The sequence below is a fragment of the Triturus cristatus genome, chromosome 1_1, assembly GCF_964204655.1.
Source record: "Triturus cristatus chromosome 1_1, aTriCri1.1, whole genome shotgun sequence".
Taxonomy (NCBI): domain Eukaryota; kingdom Metazoa; phylum Chordata; class Amphibia; order Caudata; family Salamandridae; genus Triturus; species Triturus cristatus.
The window spans coordinates 848,269,753-848,291,204 of record NC_140579.1 but is presented as its reverse complement, the minus strand read 5'-3'; the positions used below and the strand labels follow the sequence as shown (position 1 = coordinate 848,291,204).

The 21,452-nt window shown below is 52.4% G+C and overlaps 1 long non-coding RNA gene across 1 annotated transcript in view; it reads left to right on the top strand.

Annotated features, from left to right (window-relative positions):
• LOC146871176 (uncharacterized) overlaps positions 1–19,210 on the top strand; it is a 38,382-nt gene extending 19,172 nt beyond the window's left edge. The window contains exons 2-4 of the long non-coding RNA XR_014980728.1: positions 16,419–16,535; positions 18,012–18,134; positions 18,696–19,210. This is a non-coding gene — a long non-coding RNA (uncharacterized LOC146871176). The remainder of the gene's footprint in view (positions 1–16,418; positions 16,536–18,011; positions 18,135–18,695) is intronic.
• Positions 19,211–21,452: the final 2,242 nt, after the last annotated feature.

Below are 21,452 nucleotides of genomic sequence, written 5' to 3'. Positions count from 1 at the left end.
GTGAACTCCAGCTGGCAGAAAAGAAACTGGCCCTAGAGCAGCTGCGCCTTCAAGAAGAGATAGAGGAGAAGAGACGACACCGGGAGTTGGAGGAAAAGAAACTAACTCTTGAGCACGAGCGCAGTCTCAAGGAGCTCGAGATCAAGGCCAAGAACGGAGGGACTGACACCCCCAGTACTAGAGACACTCTACCGCCTTCCGAGGCCAAGGTACATATCCCGAAAGAAGTCGTCAAGGAGTATTACAAGAATGACGACATCCAACAATGGTTCAAGGCCTACGAGGTGGCCATGACCTCTCATCGGGTGCCCCGAAAGGACTGGGGCGCGGGCCTGTGGGGGCGGTTCCTGAGTGAGGGGCGGGACACGCTGCTCCAGCTACCGGAGGAGGTGATGACCTCCTACGATCACATGAAGGAGGCCCTGCTCACCCGCTACGGGCTAACAGCGGAAATGTACCGCCAGCGGTTCAGAGACTGCAAGAAAATCCCGGGTACCACTTGGGTGGAATATGTGGACTTTTTCAGTCGGGCCCTAGAAGGGTGGATCAAAGGGAGCAAAGTAACCACCTACGGGCAGCTGGTCGACCTCATCGTGTGGGAACACCTTTCCAACAATTGCTTCGTGGAACTGAGACAGCACCTCCTCGACAGCAAAATGACCGACCCGCGAAAACTTGCCGTCGAGGCCGATCGATGGGTCAACTCCCGGGTCCCCCGGAACTCAATGGGGGAGTACCAGAGGAACCCCAACGGACCCCCCCGCCAGCGCGGTGGGGGGGAGGGCCGAACAGGAACCGAGACCCTCCCGCCGGGGCCCCCAGGAGCCCCCATCGAGGGCCACCGCAGCCACATCTCTCCCCGAGCCTAGCCCGGAAGGTGGGCCCGGCCCGACCCGGACCACGGCCGCCAGTGACCTGCTACAGCTGCCAACAAACAGGACACTTTGCCAGCGATCCGGCCTGCCCTCTGAACCGAAGAAACGGGGCCGGCGGGCACCCGCCCCGGCAGCTGACAGCCGCCGCCTTGGGGGGAGGAGAAGAGGAAGAGGAGGCCCTCGACCGAGAGAACACTGAGTGGGAGCCGGCAGCCATGTCCCTGGTCTGCCTGGGTAGCCGAGAGATGGTACCCTGCACCCCCATCCCAACCAACACCCAGAAGTACCGGCAGCAGGTCACGGTCAATGGACAACGGGCCGAAGCCCTTCGTGACACAGGCGCCAGTATCACCGCTGTCCGCTGCCACCTGGTGACCCCTGGGCAGATTCTACCGAATGTGCTGTGCCCCATACGGACGGCCGACAACAGTGAAAGCCTATGCCAGATGGCCCTGGTCCCCTTCGAGTGGGGAGGGGTGACGGGCCTGCTGAAGGTGACAGTGCGCGACGACGCCCCGGTCGACTGCCTCCTGGGGAACGACTTGGAAAGTTCCCCCTGGGCTCAAGTAGAGCGATGAGAGCACCTCCGGATGTTGGGACTGGCTGATTGGGCCTGCGCCATCACCCGGTCCATGACCGCCCAGGCCCCCCGCTCATCCTCGACCTCCGGGACCGCCCAGCCCGAGGGGCTCACACCCCCTCCCACCAGCAGCGAGGAGGAGGCGGACACCGACCCTGGACCCAGCGAATCCTCCCCCGAAGAGATGGCTTCTCCGAGCGCCCTCCCAGAGCTGACACAATGGCGACACGAAGGGGGCCCCACCCGAGAGCAGTTCCAGCAAGAACAACAGTCCTGTCCCTCTCTCGAAGGGGTCCGACAACAGGCGACCGCGCAAGCCAACGGTGACCAGACCGGCACCCACTGGATCTACTGGACCGAGGGCCTGTTGTACAGTGAACAGAAAGTAGCAGAACTCGGGGCCAGCCGCGTGTTGGTGGTCCCCCTCCGCTTCCGGGAGTTCCTTCTCCACCTGGCCCATGATGTGCCCCTCGCCGGACACTTGGGGCAAGACAAAACGTACAGTCGTCTGGTGACCCACTTCTACTGGCCCCGGATGCGGAGAGATGTGGACAACCACTGCCGGTCCTGCCAGACCTGCCAAGCCAGCGGAAAGACGGGGGGTCGGGTCAAGGCCCCCCTCCAGCCCTTTCCAGCCGTCAGCACCCCGTTCGAACGGGTCGGGATCGATATTGTGGGACCCCTGGACCCCCAAACCGCCCTGGGCCACCGCTTCATCCTGGTCCTCGTGGACCACGCCACCAGGTACCCGGAGGCGGTCCCGCTAAGAACTATAACGGCCCCTGTGGTAGGCCGGGCCTTGATGGGGATCTTCTCCCGAGTGGGATTCCCCAGCGAAGTGGTGAGCGACCGCGGCACGAACTTTATCTCCAGGTACATGCGGTCTCTGTGGCAACAGTGCGGGGTCACATACAAGTTCACGACCCCCTATCACCCTCAGGGGAACGGACTGGTTGAGCGGTTCAACCGAACATTAAAAGGGATGATCCAGGGCCTGGAAGAACCCCTCAGGCGGAAATGGGATGTCCTGCTGCCCTGCCTCCTGTTTGCCTATCGGGAGGTCCCGCAGAAGTCCCTGGGGTTCAGCCCGTTTGAACTATTGTATGGACACCCGGTCCGCGGACCGCTCAGCCTGGTCAAGGAGGGCTGGGAGATGAAGCCCCGAGGAGCCCCTCCTGATGTCTACCGATACCTCCTGACCCTCCGAAACCAGACCCGCAGGTTCCGAGCCATGGCCGAAGCCAACCTCGAGGCCAGCCAGGAGGACATGAAGCGGTGGTACGATCGCAACACCTCTACTATAGAATTCGAGCCAGGACAGAAAGTATGGGTCATGGCCCCGGTCGAACCCGGCGCCCTCCAGGACAAGTGGACCGGGCCCTTCAAGGTGGTGGAGAAGAAAAGTCCCGTCACCTACCTGGTCGATCTGGAGTCCCCCCGGAACCCCCTCCGGGTCCTACATGCTAACAGGCTAAAACCCCACTTCGCCCGGACCGAACTGAGCCTGCTGCTGGCGACTGACGAAGGGGGCGAGGACGACTCCGAGCCCTTGCCCGACCTCTTGCAATCCGACATTCACGATGGATCGATCGAAGGGGTCCAACTCGCCTCGTCCCTGACCCCGGAACAGCGCAACGACTGCCAGCAATTACTGCGGGACTACGCAGCCCTCTTCTCTCTCACCCCGGGGGTGACCCACTGGTGCGTCCACGATGTCGACACCGGGGAGAGCCCCCCCATACGACACAGGGCATACCGGGTGCCTGACCGAGTGCGGGCCTGCATCCAGGCCGAAGTAGCGAAGATGCTGGCCCTGGGGGTCATCGAGCCTTCCGACAGCCCGTGGGCCAGCCCTGTCGTCCTGGTGCCCAAGGCCGCAGCTCCCGGTCACCCCCCGGAGTTGCGATTCTGCGTGGACTACCGAGCCCTGAATGCAGTAACCAAGACAGACGCACACCCGATACCCCGGGCCGACGAACTCATCGACCGCCTAGGGGCCGCTCGCTACTTGAGCACGCTGGACCTCACCGCCGGGTACTGGCAAATCCAGCTCACCCCCGGCGCCCAAGAAAGATCCGCCTTTTCGACCCCGGATGGGCATTACCACTTTCGGGTGATGCCCTTCGGAATGAAGAACGCCCCGGCCACCTTCCAAAGACTGGTGAACAAGGTTTTGGCCGGGCTTGAGGCCTTCAGCGCGGCCTACTTAGATGACATTGCCGTGTACAGCAACCACTGGGCCGAGCACCTTCTCCACCTGAAGGCCGTCCTGGCCGCCCTTCAGCCGGCCGGGCTCACAATCAAGGCCAGCAAATGCCAAATCGGCCACGGATCCGTGACCTACCTGGGCCATCAAGTGGGGAGCGGGCAGGTGGCCCCCCTCCAAGCAAAGATAGATGCCATCCAGACCTGGGAACCCCCCACTACCCAGACCGCTGTCCGGGCCTTCCTGGGCCTCACCGGATACTACCGGCGGTTTATCCGGGACTATGGGAGCATTGTTGGCCCCCTCACAGAGTTAACGTCCAAAAAGCAGCCCAAGAAGGTACACTGGACACCCCGCTGCCAAACAGCCTTCGACACCCTAAAGACAGCCATGTGTACTGCTCCGGTGCTGCAGGCCCCGGACTACCAGAAGGAGTTCGTGGTACAGACGGACGCCTCCGAGTATGGGATCGGGGCCGTCCTATCCCAAGCCGACGAAAAGGGGCTCGACCGACCAGTGGCCTTCATCAGCCGACGACTACTGCCCCGAGAGCAACGCTGGAGCACTATTGAGCGTGAGGCCTTCGCTGTGGTGTGGGCCCTCAAGAAGCTCCGGCCCTACCTCTTTGGCACCCACTTCCGGGTCCAGACCGACCACCGGCCCTTGCAATGGCTAATGCAAATGCGGGGCGAGAACCCCAAGCTGCTGCGGTGGTCCATCTCGCTACAAGGGATGGACTTTGACGTCGAACACCGGCCCGGCAATGACCACGCCAACGCCGACGGCCTGTCCCGCTTCTTCCGCCTTGACGAGGAGAATCCCCAAGGAGATGGGTGACTCTCCATGCCTTCGGCTGGGGGGGGACGCCTGTTGGACCCGGCCTCGTGGCGTGGTCCTTAACCCCCTGGATTGTGCCCGTTCCCCGCCCCGGCCGTCACGGGCTACCCGTCTGAACTGCACCAAGGCCCTTCACCCGGAGCTGCACGTGGACGCATACTCCTCGTGGCTCCGCCATCTTGTTGGCATCCACGTCACACCGTGCACCAGCCGGCGCGACCCCGCTCAACCCGGCCTCGACCCCAGCGAAGCCCCGACATCGAGGCACCACGAACTAGCCAGGGGGTGCCGCAGGAACCATTCATCGCCCCCGGCGGAGGACAGTATCGATGGGACCCCCAACTGTCCTCCCCTCTCGAGGTGTGATCGCCCTGCAACTCCCATGGGCCTGGCGCCTCTCCTGCTGGGCGTCTGGCCACCTCCACCCGGCCACTCCGCCCCCTCGGGCGCATAGGTCCGGACATCAAAGGGCTCCAGACCTATATCTGGGGCGACCCCCCCACAGCTCGGCAGTTGTATCCCGGAGTCGAGAGCCCTGCTGATTGAATCGCGGCTGACCCTACGGAGAAGAACTCTTGTCGGAACCATCACGAGCCCTGCTGACTGCGTCGCGGCTCCTTCCTGTGAACCCTTTCTGAACCACCTGGAACATCGGAGCCCTGCTGACGCCGTCGCGGCCCAACCTCGCTGAAACCTCCCTCGGAGCCCTGCTGATGACGTCGCGGCTCGAGCTGAGCAGAAACCATCTTGAGAGCCCTGCTGATTGGATCGCGGCTCTCCACGAACTGTACGCCAGAGCCCTGCTGACGCTGTCGCGGCTCAACCCCTCCGAGATCCGGAGGTCCTCCAGCTTGAGGATAAGAACTGGGCCCCAGGTACCCTCGTACCGCATTCCTGCCAAAGACTGTCCCGCTACCCCGACCCTTCCAAAGAGACACTGAGACTTTTGGTGGATCCCTCGATCCCTTCGTGTAAATATTGACCTCGTAACCTTTTTATTGCTGATAAAGAATTGCTTGTCACAAGACAACCTCCTTGAGTCCTGTGTGGTGGTGTTACTGTGCTAGGACGTGATAGGAGAAGGATCTCTCAGGAGACTTCTCGGCAGCGCTCGGCTACTTCGTGCAGTGTGAGGGCCCCCCTTGGTGGTCGCACCGACTCCTCGGGGTCCGCCTTCCAACAGCCAGTCACAAAAAGAAGGGGCACAGTCAAAGGTAGCGGAGTCAGCACTCACCTGCACCCCTGGTCTACCATACAGGCTGGGGAACTGTGGGAGGGTGACGTCCAGCAACGCCTCATTCTCTTCCTGTGTGAATGGCTGGGCCCTCTCCACAGTCCGCGACATGGTGCCAGAGGAATCACAAGCAGCAGCAGTGGTGTCGAATCAAAGGTTGTGCAGGCAAGTGCCCTCGCATGGGTTCTGGCTGACTTATATCTGCCTTGCTGGGCTATTTCAGTAACAGGAGTACAGAGTGATTGGTCAGACTCATTTGCATCCTACGTTTCCTCCAATCCCTTTAAACATACACCAGCGACAGCATTAGCATTTTTTCAAATTTGCAGCATCATGTCAAGTCAACAACCACTTTGCAACAATGTATAATGTGGCCAACTGCTTTTTCCAGGCCACATGTTGGAAAAATGTGATTTTTAAACTGGGTATCCATGACAACCAGCATGCATGTAGGCCCTAATACTTGTCCCTTATGTGTCCCCATTGTAATTTTCAAATCCCCACACAGGTACGGTGCATTTCACATGTACCCCTAGGGCACCACTACTCTAGTGCTACGGGCCGTACCCACGTGTGTAGGGCCCGTAACACTATGGTAGTGTTGGCGTAGGCGTACTCCATAGTGCTACGGGCCGTACCCGCGTGTGTACGGCCCGTAGAACCATGGTAGTGTTGGCGTAGGCGTACGCCATAGTGCTATGGGCCGTACCCGCGTGTGTAGGGCCCGTAGCACTATGGTACTGTTGGCGTAGGCGTACGCCATAGTGCTACGGGCTGTACACACGTGTGTACGGCCCGTAGCACTATGGCATACGCCTACGCCAACACTACCATAGTGCTATGGGCCTTACACACGCGTGTACGGGCCGTATCTCTATGGCGTATGCCTACGGCGACACTCCCATAGGGATAGGACCAGTGTGTACACGTACGTGTGTACGGTCCGTACACACACGCGTACTTCTACCCAAACCCCATATAGTGATACGACCGTACACATGCCCTCAGAGCGTGTGTACGGCGCGTTTCACAGCTTACACTGGTGATAGGAGGCGCACAGGAAAGGAATGGAGGTGTCTGACTCGCACAAGGATGGACATCAAGTCATTGTCAGTGCAGTCCTTCATGTGAAGGGCCTAGGTGTGTCAGGCAGTGAAGTGGCACATGTCTCCTCATGTTTTAACCCAATAGTTGTGTGATGACCTGTGTTCACATGTCATGTGTGATGGGGCACTATGTGGCGCACTTCCCCTTCACACCTTTTACATGTGTGCATGTATTTCAAATTTGTCAAGCACTGCATCACTGGCATGGCACAGTCACCAACACCTGCAACTGTCTCCTGATGCCAGGTACACGGATGATGACACCTGACATCTCACTACCAGCATGCCACGACGTGACTATGTCATGTGTGTGTCATGTGTTCCCATGATCTTGCTGTTGATGTTCCGTCAACGGCATCTGCTGTAGCTGCATCCAACATGTGTCTGTGTGTAGATGCCCATGTCACACTATTACGCACACCAGGACACATGTGGAATAACACCTAACGTGTGTCTGTATGCATCGAACAGGGACTTGCGAGCTTAGGACATATCTGCGTAGTCTCAATGTCTGTGTGATCATTTTTGACATGTACCCCTTCATGGCAAGGTGTGTGGTCTGTCCTTTTTCCATGACATGTGACCTGTGCGTCTAGCTTGCCGGCAGCTGTCTGTATCAGATAACATCCTTCAAATGCACATATGTGGATGTATGTCACTCCTGTAATGTGTCTGGCTGTTCACTCACACTGGCCCACAGCTACTTTCATGGCATGTCATGTAAACCTTGACAATCCACGTTTGTAGCTGGCTCTTGGTAGGAGTATCACCTGGCTGGCATACGTGTGCAGGATGTATCGCACAGGCCAGACTCTGTATGTAGCATATGTGTATTAGCTGTTGAACATGTGCTCAGTTCATTGACATTGGTGTAGTAATGTACTCAATCTTGGTTATTCCTTCCAAATTTCTGCAGGGCACCGCCTCTCCCCGACCAATGCCAGACTTGGCTGCCATGAGGGAACGTGACTGCATACGCCGCTACAGATTCCCCCAACAGTTAATTGAGGACCTGACAAACAGGCTGGCACCACACCTCCAACCGCGACACAGTTATCCGAGTGCGCTGACCCCCAAGATGAAGGTGATGTCAGCCCTACATTTCTTTGCCACCGGTACGTTTCAATTCACCATAGCTGATGTGGGTGGCATGTCCCAGACCATGTTCAGCCGTGTCCTGCATGATGTTTTAGAAGCCATGTTGGAGCACCTGGATGAATTCATCCATTTTCCAACTCATGAGCAGTTGACAGGTATCAAGGGTGAGTTCTATGCCCTGGGAGGGATGCCCCATGTAATTGGGTCCATTGATGGGACACATGTGGCTTTGGTAGCACCACAGGAGGTAGCCTATCGAAACCGTAATCATTATCACTCCATTAATGCCCTTGTGGTGTGTCTTGCTAACATGCTGATTTCCCATGTCTGTGCACGTTTTCCAGGGTCAGCACACGATGCCTACATCATGAGGCGTAGCAGGGTGCCAGAAATGATGCTGCAGCTGCACAACGAACGAGCATGTCTTGTTGGTGGGTAGACTCTGTTTGTCCAGTATTCAGTGGTATCTTAGTATGTGACGGCATCTCCTGTCCCACTTCTTTACAAGATTTCCATGTAGGGGACTCTGGCTATCCCAACATGCCATGGCTGGTGACGCCTCTCCGCAACCCGAGAACAGCTGCAGATCACCGTTACAACAACGCCCATGGGCAGACCAGGCGAGTGATTGAGAGGACGTTTGGCCTCCTGAAGAGCCGATTCCGTTGCCTCCACAAGACCGGCGGGTCCCTCCCATATGCACCGGTGAAGGTCTGCAAAACCTTCCTTGTGTGCTGCATGCTGCACAACATGGCAGTGGAGAAAGCTGTGCCACTCATCCTGGATCCCGATGAGCAGGAACAGCCACCCGTGGAGGATGACGGCCTTGGTCACGAGGCAGGTGAGGAGGAGGAGGAGGAGGAGGAGGACATCCGGAGTAAGCTCATACGCAACTTCTTTTCATAATGGTGAGTCCCTGGGTCTGAGTGTGCACGCTTGGAGCCTTGTGTGGCATGTGTTGCAATGTGTGTGTCCAGCTGACTGTATGCTAAGTGACTTTGAGGTGTGTGCTGATGTGTCACTCGAGTGCTGATGTCATTCCACACAGTTTAGCTGACACACTCAATTGACAACTAGCATGGTGTCAACCTTATTCATGTAGAGTACATGACCATGCATGCGGATGACTACGTTTTTCCTGACTTCTTGTGTGTCTCTCAACCCCAGGTAGTTGCGTATGCTGTCTGCTCGTGGCATCGTTGTGCTCCTGCTATTCCTCATGAGTAATGCAGCGTGTGCTGAATCAGCGTTACATGCACAGACATGGTGAAAAGTCTCCTTTGGGTAAGGATTGCAGCAAGGCTTTTTGGGTGTAGTAGTTGTTTGTAATGTGTGGGCACTGCTCCTGTGCAGGTTTTGTTACTATGCATACATGTCGACTCACCATGGGGCACATGACATGTAGCATGACTCACATGAATTGATAGTCACATTTCATGACAGTCATCTGTTATGGGATTGTGGTTTTTGATGAAGGCATCAATGTGTGTACAACTTCCCTCGGAAACATACGGGAGGCTACGGGTGGACATAGTGTGGGACATCCCCATAAGAGGCTCAATGGGGAATTGCAGCCTCTCCGTATTCAGCAGAGGATGTTTGGCTCACCCCCTTCACTTGTGTGCCAGTCCAATGGATTTACAGCATCTGTGGTGCGAAGGGGGTGTCCAGTGTAGGTCCCACATGTTCATCCAAAAGACCTGTGAGTCTGTTCATATTGATGCATTTCCATAGGTGTGAGCCTGAGTAATAAAGGTGTTCCTCACCCTCCAAGGTGCCTCATCTCTGTCAATGCAGGTCTCTTGCCACTGTGCATGCGGCATCTCTGGCATGGTTGTCAAGGATTGTGCATATGAGTCTATGTGTAGATTAGCAACCTGCATGCTGTTCTTCATGTATTTGATTCTCTATTGTGCATGAAGTCCATGGCTGTGTATGTGTTTTGGCATGTTGCTCCCAACAACGGGCCGTCAACACCTTCTGGGGTGTGTTTCCTGTGCGCAGCTCGGCCTTCAGTTTCATGATCCGGTGTCAGTCATCTTTGGTGATTGTGCATCCTTTGTCTCTGGGTGTGCCTTTGAAAACCGGTCACTCCTTCCTTTACATACACCTGTTGCAGTAGTCCTTTCTGACATCCTAGTCTTTGTGTTGAAATTGTGGCATAGTTCCCAGGACATGCCGCCTGCAGTTGCAGCCACTGCAGCAAGGGCACACGAAGTTTCCTGATTTGGCAACACACACACATCAAAGATGCTCCTCCCTTACTCCCTCAACCCATTCATTTGGCTGTCATCAGCTTGTCTGTGCCACAGTTGCGGCCACGCGGTGCCAAACGCTGGACCGTCCGCACATGCAACGTGCACATTGCACGACCCTCAGGTCCTTGCATGACCCACATCACACTACAGTCTGATGTTGCAGCCACCCTCCAATCAATATCCATCCACACATCTCCCGCCTGCTCTCAGGCATACACTAAGCGCACACACAACACCTTTGCATGATGAGTGTGCAACTCCAACTGCCTACACAGCACTGCCACGCCTTCCAGGCCCTGTCACACCCACCAGGTCATGTCCCTCCTACTCCCCACCGGCTCTGTACCCCGGCAAGGCCATGGGAGTGGGACTCAAGGCTTCTGCATGTAGTATGGTGTCGTTGTCAGGCACATGGCACAGGTATCATCTCTCAGCATGTCATCTACAATGTGTCCAGGACCCCCCTCTCCACCATCACATGCGCACACAACCTCATCATCAACTCGTATGCCATTGACAGCCAGGTGCTCCTCACCCTCACCAAGGATGCAGACATTGCCAGTTCCAATATTCAAGATTGCATGAGATCCATTGATGAATGGCAGAACAGCAGCCACCTGAGGCTGGACTTGTACAGGACTGAGGTCAACATCTGAGGATTGTCCCCTTACAGCTGGGTCAACTGCTTGTGTCCCACCCGCAAAAGCCCTGCACAAGCACCCAGTGTACACGCACACAAGATGGTGTGCATCATGGATAGCTTGCTCACATTTGCCATGCTAATCACCAGCATCTGTGCCTCAGACTGCAACACCCTCTGAATTATGCACATGATCCCCAGATAGATCCACTCCAAGGAAAGACGGACCATCCCCCAGGTCCACGACAACATCCGTGTCAAACACTGCCCTGCCCTCTACGGAGCAGCCATATCCAAACTCCCGGGAAACTTGTCCACATCCAGGCTGCATCTGCACACCTCAGCTGCAACATCCCGCACCCCAACCACATCACCGTCCAGAAGAGATAGCTGCAATGGATCACTGTGTGCTGCAGGATGACCTTCAGACTCCCCACCCACACTCAGGAGGCAGGCCACAACCCCGACCCTAAACCAACCTTGTACCACTGTCATCCGAGTCCCCGTAGTGCCATCTCCGTGCGTCCAACCTTGGCCTGGCCACCATTCTTCAGATCCACCGTACTCCAGCATGCAGGACATAGTTCTCCCACCTGGGAACACATACCTGGGACTCCCTCCCCGGGAACCTCCGAATGAGGCATGACCTCTACGCCTTAATGATACTCTTCCAAATAGGTCTGTCCGCACAGTATTGCATGCACCCCCTCAGCAGCTTGAGGCCATCACAGGTGAGTATTGTGCTCCATGTCTGCATTGAATGATACATTGTGACCCATGTGTGTCCTGTACCAGACTCAGATCCCAGGGTATGGATGAGTGGAGTTAGTTCAACACTCAGGCATTGTTTGACATTTACACACACATATGTTGTGGACTAATGCCAAATGACAGCAACATCTCATGACAAAATAAAGTTTTTATTTTTGGTGGGGTAAGTCTTTTGGTAGATGAACTAAGGTGCTCTACCGGGAGAATAGAATCAAAAGTTCACAGGGGGGGATGGCATCCTTGTCAGTTGGAGTCATCAGAGTCCAGACCACAGTGTTGGTCATCATTGGTCAGACTGTGACCAGCAAGTCCATGTGGCAGAGAATGTCATTGGGTGAGGTGCTGCTGTTGCGCCAGAGGGCCAGGTGCCAGGCCAGGTGATCTGGGAGATGTGGATGGTCTGCTGACTCTCACTGTCTTTTCCGTGGACGACCCACCTTCCTGGGGGGACCCTCAGATGCAGGCCTTGACGATGTCTGTGATGCTCCGTTGGACGAATCCTCCTCCTCCTCCCTCCCTGTGGCTGGTGGTGGTCTTCGCCTGGTGGCACAGGGAGGGTTGCCCATGTTGTCGGCGATCCGACGGAGTGAACGGCTCATGTCCGTTTGCACCGCCAGGAGCTCAGCCAGTCTTGCCTCCATCCGTCCTTGGTGTTGTTGTTGACTGGCATGTTGCTCGGCCTGCAGGTTCTTCATCTCATCGAGGGTCCCCTTCATCTCTGTGAGGCTCGACACTACCTGGCTGATGCCCCTGGTGTCACGCCGGTATGTGTCCAGGATGTGGCGTATGTGTGACATACCTTTTCCCTCAGCTGGTTGGTCAGGTTCTCGCCTCCGCCTGCCTCCACTCCCACCACCCCTGCCCACACGAGCCTTGCCTGCCGTTGTGGGCACATCGGGTCTACGGGACCCCTGAGGGATGGCATTATCTGGGTTGTCTGCCCCCTCCTGGGTGCCCGGAGAACCTTGTCCCTCCTGGTCAGACTGGCTGTGTTGTTCAGTGCGAGCAGGGCTCCTGGGTGTCTCCTGGGATGTGGCAGGAATGGGGGTGGGGGTTGTCACAGATGTACCTGACGCAGGTGCTGCAGGGGCTTGGGCACCAGAGGGGCCAGGTTGGTCGGGGTCATCCACGGAGTGGTGAGAGTCGTCGCTGCCGGTGGGATCATCTTCACGCTGAGCCTGGGACTGTGATTGTTCCCCCCCATTGTTGCCCTGTGTGTGAGAGAGAGACAATGTTAATGCTGTTTCATGCCACATCCATGTTTCATACATATTCAAGTTGTCACAGATCCTCCAGGTAGTTGGATGTGCCTAGCATTCCTCTCAATGTACACTTGGGGATGGGTGTGTTGCGGGGGACAGATTGGTATGTTCTCCTGAGTGTTTGACCAGTAGAATTTTGGCTCGGATGCTTATTTGGCGATGGATTGGTCTTGTTGTGTCACATGTCCATTGTGAGAGTGGGTAAATCCGTTGCCTGCCCCGGGGGTGTGTGCTTGTGTGAGGGGGGGTGTGTGACCGGGCCTGCTGTTGGGTGTAGTGTGATTTGTCATTGGGTCTCCCAGGTGATGTGTCTGTCCCCTCATGGTGCATGCTGGCATGACAGTGAGTTTGAGTGCCTGTGCTAGATATCTGAGCTTGTGTAGTTGGTGTTTGAGTGTACAGTGGTCACAGGAGGACCTTGTGCTGCATACAGCAGGGCCAAGTGTCAGCTACCTTGTCAGTACTTTGCCAGTCCCTGTGCATTGGGCATGGTGCATGGGTATGTACCTAGGCCATATGGGCTGAGGGCATTGGTGTCTGCTTCGGAGTTGCACAATGTGTTGTGTGAGCCCCACCCTCCCAGCATCCCGGACATCCAGTCTTGGGTTTGTGGTTGGTGTGGCCTGGGACACGGCATTGCCTTTATTTGTGAATGGGGCATGGAGACGTTAGTGGCATGAGCGTGGTTTTTGAGTGTGGTTGTGTGCGGTGAGGGCTTGGGGGAAGTTGCGTGCATTTTGTGTATTTGTGGTGTGGATGGCATTCCCCCCATGTTACTTGAGTTGTTTGTGTACTCACCAGGCTCTGCGACTCCTTCGACTCCGTATACTCCCACCGGCGGAAGCATGGCCATCACCTTCTCATCCCAGGGATGGTAATGTACGGATCTGCGGGGCAGCCCGCCGCCAGTGATGTTACTCTGGGCGTATTCCTCGTTCATTTTCCTCTTGACTGCCCTGTGCAGATCGTACCACCTGGCTTGGCATTTATGCCTGGTCCTTCGGATGGGCGCAACAGCATTCACCTTATCGACAATCCTCTGCCACAGGCTTGTTTTTTGGGCTATGCTGGTCTGTCTGACCAATGTTCCAAACAGCTGTGGCTCGACTCTGATGACTTCGTTGACGAGGAGGTCCAGCTCCGCCCTTGTGAACTTTGGATTCTTGTCTGTGGGCATGGTGTGGGGTGTGGGTGTGGATGGTTGTGGGTGTGTGGGTGTGAATGTGACGGTGTGTGTGTGAATGTGAAGAGGGGGTGTTTGTGAATGAGGTTGTGTGAAGGTGTGTAAGTTAAGCTGTAGTTAAGGTGTAAGTAAGGTGCAGTTGTTTGTCTGTGGGGTCTGTCAGCAGTGGGTCTGTTGCAAAGGCTCATGGGTTGTGTGTGTGGGCCCTTTTTATTGGTCCATTTGTGGGTGTGGCTGGGTTTGAATTTGTGGTGGGTGTGTTATAAGAGGTGGTTGTGATTTAGGGCCTCTGTTTGCCTGTTTGGATGTGCCAGGTCAGTCATAGAGATGTATTTTGTCATGTTGACGTGTTTTGTGGTGTTGTGCGAGTCGAATTGACCCTCCTTGTGCTGTTTTACAGTGTCCTGGTTCTGTACGAGTATTTTTCGCATAGGTATTGTCCGTACATACGAGCTGCTGGGTGAAGGTGCTGGGTTACGGTGTTGAGGTACGGTGCGTACAGGTACGGGGCTGGGGTACGAGCCTGGGGTGCGCCACGTACAGGTGGGGGCTGTGCTACGGTGTTGGGGTACGGTGCGTACAGGTGCGGGGCTGTGCTACGGTGTTGGGGTACAGTGCGTACAGGTGTGGGGCTGTGCTACGGTGTTGGGGTACGGTGCGTACTGGTGCAGGGATGTGCTACGGTGTTGGGGTACGGTGCGTAGGTGCGGGGATGTGCTAGGGTGTTGGGGTACAGTGCATACAGGTGCGGGGCTGTGCTACAGTGTTGGGGTACGGTGCGTACAGGTGCGGGGATGTGCTAGGGTGTTGGGGTACGGTGCGTACAGGTGCGGGGCTGTGCTATGATGTTGGGGTACAGTGCATACAGGTACGGGGCTGGGCTACGGTGTTGGGGTACAGTGCGTACAGGTACGGGTGCTGGGCTACGGTGTTGGGGTCCGGTGCCTACAGGTACGGGGCTGGGAGATGGGCCTGGGGTGCGGCGCGTACATGTGGGGGGCTGGGGTATGGTCCTGGGGTATGGGGCGTACAGGTGCGGGGCTGGGAGACAGGCCTGGGCTGCGGTGCGTACAGGTGCGGGGCTGTGCTATGGTGTTAGGGTACGGTGCGGAGGGGGGGTACGGTGCTGACATACGGGGGTACGGTGCTGACATGTGCGGGGTGAGGGGGGCTGTACGACTCGTATCCGGGCACAAGTTTACCCGTGTACATGTGTGCTACAGCGTTCGCTCCGTACGGGGCCTTTTACATGCGGTTGTGTATTCGGATGGGCGGTACGGATCGTACTTGCGCGCTCGGACTTCTGTTTTACGATTTGCACGTAAAAATGTCCGGCTCCCTATCGGACACTTTTCCCGACGCTATTCGGACGTAAAAATTTACGGCTCCCTCTCGGACCAATTTCCCGACGCAATTCGTATGTATTTTTCACGTACGAATCGTACTTCGCAGTTTGTACGGTACTTGTACGATTCGTACGTGAAAATATACGGATACGAGTCGTACGCAACATTTTTTACCCGGAACGGAATCGGCACCTTTGTGTCTGTTCTTCTGCTCTGTGTTATATATTGCAAATATAATTTTTTTTCGACCAGCAAGAATGCTGCTGCTTGCATTGCAGGTAAATTACGTTTAAAAATCTTCTGTGATTGTTATGACACAGGTGCTCGGCGCTACTAATCTTACTTGTTTGCAACTTTGCGCTCACTTAGCGTGATTATGTAAGAGTTTCTTTTAGGGAACTTAAGTTAGGTAATGCTAGAGAGACTCTAGTCCTTCCTGTGTCCTCCTGTCACTGAGAGATAGTGGTGGATTGATACTTAGGTTTAGTTACTTATTAGTATGAGTTGGTAATTTTTTAGTGGTCTGCGTGACGCACCCTCTGTTACGTCACGTGCTGCTGAGTGCTGCTTACCGCAGTCCTTAGTAGAACCTCTTGTAGTTTGGTTAGTGAGTGGTAATAGGCTTAGCACTAGCAGAACATCAGCAGCAACCAACCAACAATTTGGTGTATTCAAAAATGTAAGCATGTGTCCTCCATTTATGCATTTTTGAGGACTAAAATAAATGGAAATGCAGATTTAGTGAACAAATTGCCCGCCTGGAATAGGTGGGCTAGGTCAGGTGGTACTTAGGCTTAGTTAGTATTCTGGAATCAGAATGGAACACTGGATTAGTGTTGATAAATAATAACTAGTTGGTCCGCAAATCCCCCGATACTACTGGCCGACCAGATTAGATAGGTCAATTTTATTGCAATTGTTGTTTCCATAAATGTTTTTTTGACCGTTTTAAAAAATATTTTATTTGTTTCACACCATTCATCAATGTTTGTCTCTTTGTTTCCTATATCTTTCATGATCAGCTTCCAGGAACCAGAAGACGGGGTCATAGTCGGCGGGAGCAGCTGGAGAAGAACACCAGGGACAGGAGGAACAGGACCAGGACTAGTCCTCTATCGAGGGCTCTGCTGCTGGCCCCAGTAAGTCTTACTGTTGTTAATATTAATAATTATTATTCCCTAACTTTTACTGCACCTTATTTTTTCCGAACTATTGTTTCCGTTTCCTAATGCTATTTTTTACCAATTCTTCTTCGATCTAGACTATCTGTTTCTAAATTCTTGTTATCTCTGCCTCTAACTGCCTCTGCTATGACTCTCTGAACCACTACTATTAGTCTGTCTGTAGCTAAGCTTGTCCAGTTGGCCACACTTTATTTAAAAGGTTTTAAATAAAACTCAGATTCACCGATAGCTCTAGCCATTGAGTTCAGTCCTTTGAGTTGTCTTCTTCTACTACTTCTAGTCTTCGTAATCTTGAGGCTTTCTTAATCTTGAGGCTTTTTGACAATTCCCACCAACAAAATGCCCAACCAGATTTTACTATTTTTGATAGGATAGGACATACTACTACTGTTGTAGGGATTCTGCACATACAGAACTTTGCACAAGAAAATGGGACGTTGGTGATGGGAGGTTGGACCTTCCTCACACCTCAATCAGAACCCACCACAATCCCCTGACCGACTTGTTATAGTGTCTCATTACTATTAGGTCTCCGAACCCCCCCCAAGATACCCAATGAGTAGACAACCCAGAACATAACACTCCCGACCTCTCAGTCGCAGAAGCAATGCACACCCTTTCTCTCACTCACTCGTGTAAGTCCACACCAAATACCACCGAGCCTATGTAAGTTCAAAAGGTTTATGTTCAACTGACAAGCTCTGTACGTTGTTCTATAATGCAGCACCAACAGCAAAATGCATAAGATTAAAACAATAAACATTGTTACACTTAGTTACACTTACAACAACTACAAGTCCATAAAAGACAAAAGGCGAAATCATGATAACTGAACAGTGGCGGAAGCACCACCCTCCCCTTGGTAGGAATATAGTTTATATAAAATTATAAATGAAGATCTCTGAGCGAATTCTGGTGACCCCTCACCTTAGAAGAACCTAGTACTGGTTACATCATAAGCTCTACAAAGCTCTGGTTCGTAGAAGGGAATCTTCTGTCTGTTATGAGAAAAATGGTGCGCATTAGTATATTGCAAGCATTTCTCAGTCGTGCCATTTTTATGGATAAGCAATATGGACTAACACCAGAACTCCATAACAAAGTGGCTTGTTTTTCGACCTTGTACGCAGCGCTCAGACGGTAGTAGTATGAGCTCATGTGGGCTCAAAGGAGTCTTACACAACAAGCTGCGAGGTAACGTGCGCAAAAATAAAAGACACAAAGGTAAAAATGTTGCATGGCTCAGGCTAACTAAGCAAAGACTAGAATGACCCTAGGGAGCATATAACACTACTAGTGTCTACTTTACTACCTGATTTGTACTAGTGATGTATGTTGTATATGTATGTATTAACTTTTTTTTCAATCTTGCTAGTGAAAAATAGGGGGAGGTGTATATGGCATCTAAAAAATGTAAAATGTTTTTTCTAGGCGTACTACCGACCACCAGTGCCGGGGCCAGCGGCGAAGGCGACGCAGCTGCTGAGGGAGGAGAATATGTGGCAGTTGCAGGAGGAGCTGCAGGGAGTGAGCTGGCAGCAGTGGCAGGCGGTGGTAAGTTATATTCCTAATCCTTACTTATTGGCATTACACTCACAGCAAGGGTGTACTGTATACTGTTCTGTTGAGACTTATTAAGTAAGAAGTTGTTGTGAACGGTTGAAGACACCCTTTACTTAGCATTAGTAAAAGCATTAGCGGCGGGAGTGTTGAGTAACCAATGGCCTCTTCTATCTGACTTCAACTCAGCTGTGAAAGTTTTATGGAGAAGACTAAAGTCGGATCAGATGACCTTGATGGATGGGTTGAACAAAAAGGGAAAGAAGGGTGGAAGGAAGAAGGACGGGCGAGATTTAATATTTATGACTGGCAGAGAAGGATACGTGGGATGTATGCATGCATAGGTGGCTGATAGGAATCAGATGCATGGGTGGTTGAATGCCTGAAACTCCCACAAATGTTAGAGGCCGAGGAAATGGGAGGATAGATACATACCACAAATGTTATGTACTAGGCTTGCTAGTGCTACCGTGCCACTATGTGTAGAATTAATTTGTCTTACTGCTTTGCTAAGAGTTTATTTTACATTAGTCTTGTTTTTTCTTCTTGATATAGCTACTCCTTCCAAAGGGAAACCGGACTGGAAGGAGTTGGCAGCCAAGGCCCGGTGCCGGAAGCTGGAGGCCATACAAAGGGAATAGCGGCAGGTGGTGGTTCTGGTGGAGGAAGAGGAGGCGGCAGCAGCTGCAGCCTCCTCCAATGCCCCGGTCCCCAGCCACCCCCTCCAGTGTTCCAGCGCCACCGTCTGGCAGCCTCCTGCCACCGCATGCAATTGCCGCGCGTTGAAGCGCCGCGTGACCCTTCTAGAGGAGCAAGTTCGTGCCCTCCTGGAGAGGCGAGCTCGCCGATAAGACCCTGTTAATTGCCCCTTTTTTAAATTTCTTCTTTTGGTGGGTGGGAATCGGGCGTTGGGGTTAACTTTCTTTGGACAATTCGACATTTCATAGAGGTTAAACTTTTTCGTTTCGGACATTGGTTGGGGTTAGGGAGAGGGGTTGGTCAGTTGTTGTTATGGGATTTTTTACTTAGTTTATTTTTGTTAAGGGATTAAATTATATATTTATACTTTACATACGATGTTGTTAATGTTTTGTGGGTGGGGTTACTGTTTTACGTCACACTGTTTCCTTGCTGGTGCAGGGCCACAGCCAGTGTTTAATTTAAATAACTGGCTGACTTTGTAAGACACAAACAGATAGATGCGGTACCCCTCACTGAGTGACTTGTCCTACTAGTACTGTCAGTCTCTCCTCGTAGTCTATGCATTCTGCAACTAGACTCAAAGGGATGTGTGAAATTGAATTAATGAAAAAAGTTCCATTATTAATTATGACTCCCCCAAACTTCTTCTCTTACCTGTGCTTGATGTTTAACTTAGGCACAGCGATGGCTGCATGGTGATGATGGTTTTCTTTTCCAACATGCCATGGTTGTGGTGGTAGTAGTAGTAGACACTGGCAGCAGCATTTGCAAAAAAAGAAAATGAGATAGTCAGTCGCCTGAGAGAGACTGTTGGAGGAGTAGTAGAACGAAGTACAGTACAGAACTTACTGCCAAACAGTAACATCCAAAAATACAATAAAACATTATGGTAGCGGGGATAGCCTAGTACCTAGAGTTACAAACTCTAGTTGTGTTGAGTCACTTGACTAGGCCTACAGTACACTTGACACAAGCGTAACCGTTAGTGCTGTGTAGGAGGATGACAACAATTCCAATCAATGCCGGCAATTAATGCTGATGGATTAGGTTCCTTTGGTAAAAAAAATTATCTCACAAATATACTGCTCATGGGTGGGCAAGCATAAGAAGATCCTTGCCCTGCCTTGAAATTTAATTAGTGTTGCATTTACCACATCCGCCTCAGCAAGCGTGTGATAAATTATTGGTGTCCATTTAATTTAGTCACACCTCAATAAGTCACACAGCCCGGGGTAAGAGGGTTAGGGTTTGATGAATGGTTGGGAAGGGGGGTTTGGGAAAGGTTTGACAAAGAAAAATAGTATGCATGGACAAACAACAAAACACAATCTTGGCAGACGACCATATCCATAAATCTGTTAAGGGAGAAAAAGGAAATGCATGCATGATGATGAAAACTTGATGGTTAATGAGAAGTAGTACTTACTAACTACTACTAGACAATTAGACAGTACAAGGCAGCAGTATATTATGCAATTTGCGTTGCCTGTCTGCCCTCAGAGAGACCTGAATTACATACAGTTTATGTTGTTATACCGGGCTTACTTTTAAAGCTAGCAAAGAAAATGCAAAAATAAATGTAGGGATGAATTATTAAGCAGAGAGCAAACATAATAACAACAACACACAGTAGTAATGATTGAAGACAAAAAATGATTCAAAATATTTAAAAGATTATGAAAGTTGATACTGTTACTGTATGTTATCCTGGTCAAAATGGGGAGTTGCATCTCGGTATTCCTCTTGGTCCTCCCTTCCATGGACGCTCGTCCATCAATCTTGGGTGACGCCACTGCCTGCCTGGCAGATGTAGATTCATTGGTAAGGTAAGTGTGAATTGTTTTTCCCAGTATAGCACAGGGTAAAGGCTAGCCTTTAATTATAGATGGAAAAACAAAAGGAATATTGATAAATCAAGTAGAAAAGAAATGCATAAATTACGGTGGAGTACAACAAGAACACTTTCAGAGGCGACATGGATACATCATGTCTACTCTAGTCTGTTTCCAGCATTAACCTACAACAACAACAGGACAGAGCAGGCCCACGCCACCCTTGACCCATCCTCCATTTAGCGTACATTTTTTGACAGAGTCAGACAAAGCACATATACAGCAACATAGCATTTTACAAATTAAGTGACTAAATTAATGCACCGCTGTCAGTCATACCACCACTACACTCGACTCCACCACTACACAGACATGTAGGTCTGCTGTGGTTGTTGTTGACTTGTTTACCTTTTTTATGCCACTCATGAAACACCCTGACTTATTCCATCAATCATCTCCGATCCTACTGGGTGACTGCGAAGATATTATGTCACTGTGGTCATCATCATGGTGTTGTCCAACTCAGTGTGTGCAGTGTAGAGATTCAGTCCTCTTTCCATATTCAAAATGCAATGGATCGGCCTGCAGTAGAAGTACAAATTTGTTATAAAAAAACAAGAATAGAAACATTGCCTTGAGTTACTTTTAGTGTGTAGATTAGATAATAGTACACAATGAATTAACTTCATGCACAACAAACACCACCACAAATCACTCAGTCAGCGTCCAATGCATGGCATCATTCATTACCTGTTCCTTCTCATCTTCAGTTAATGGG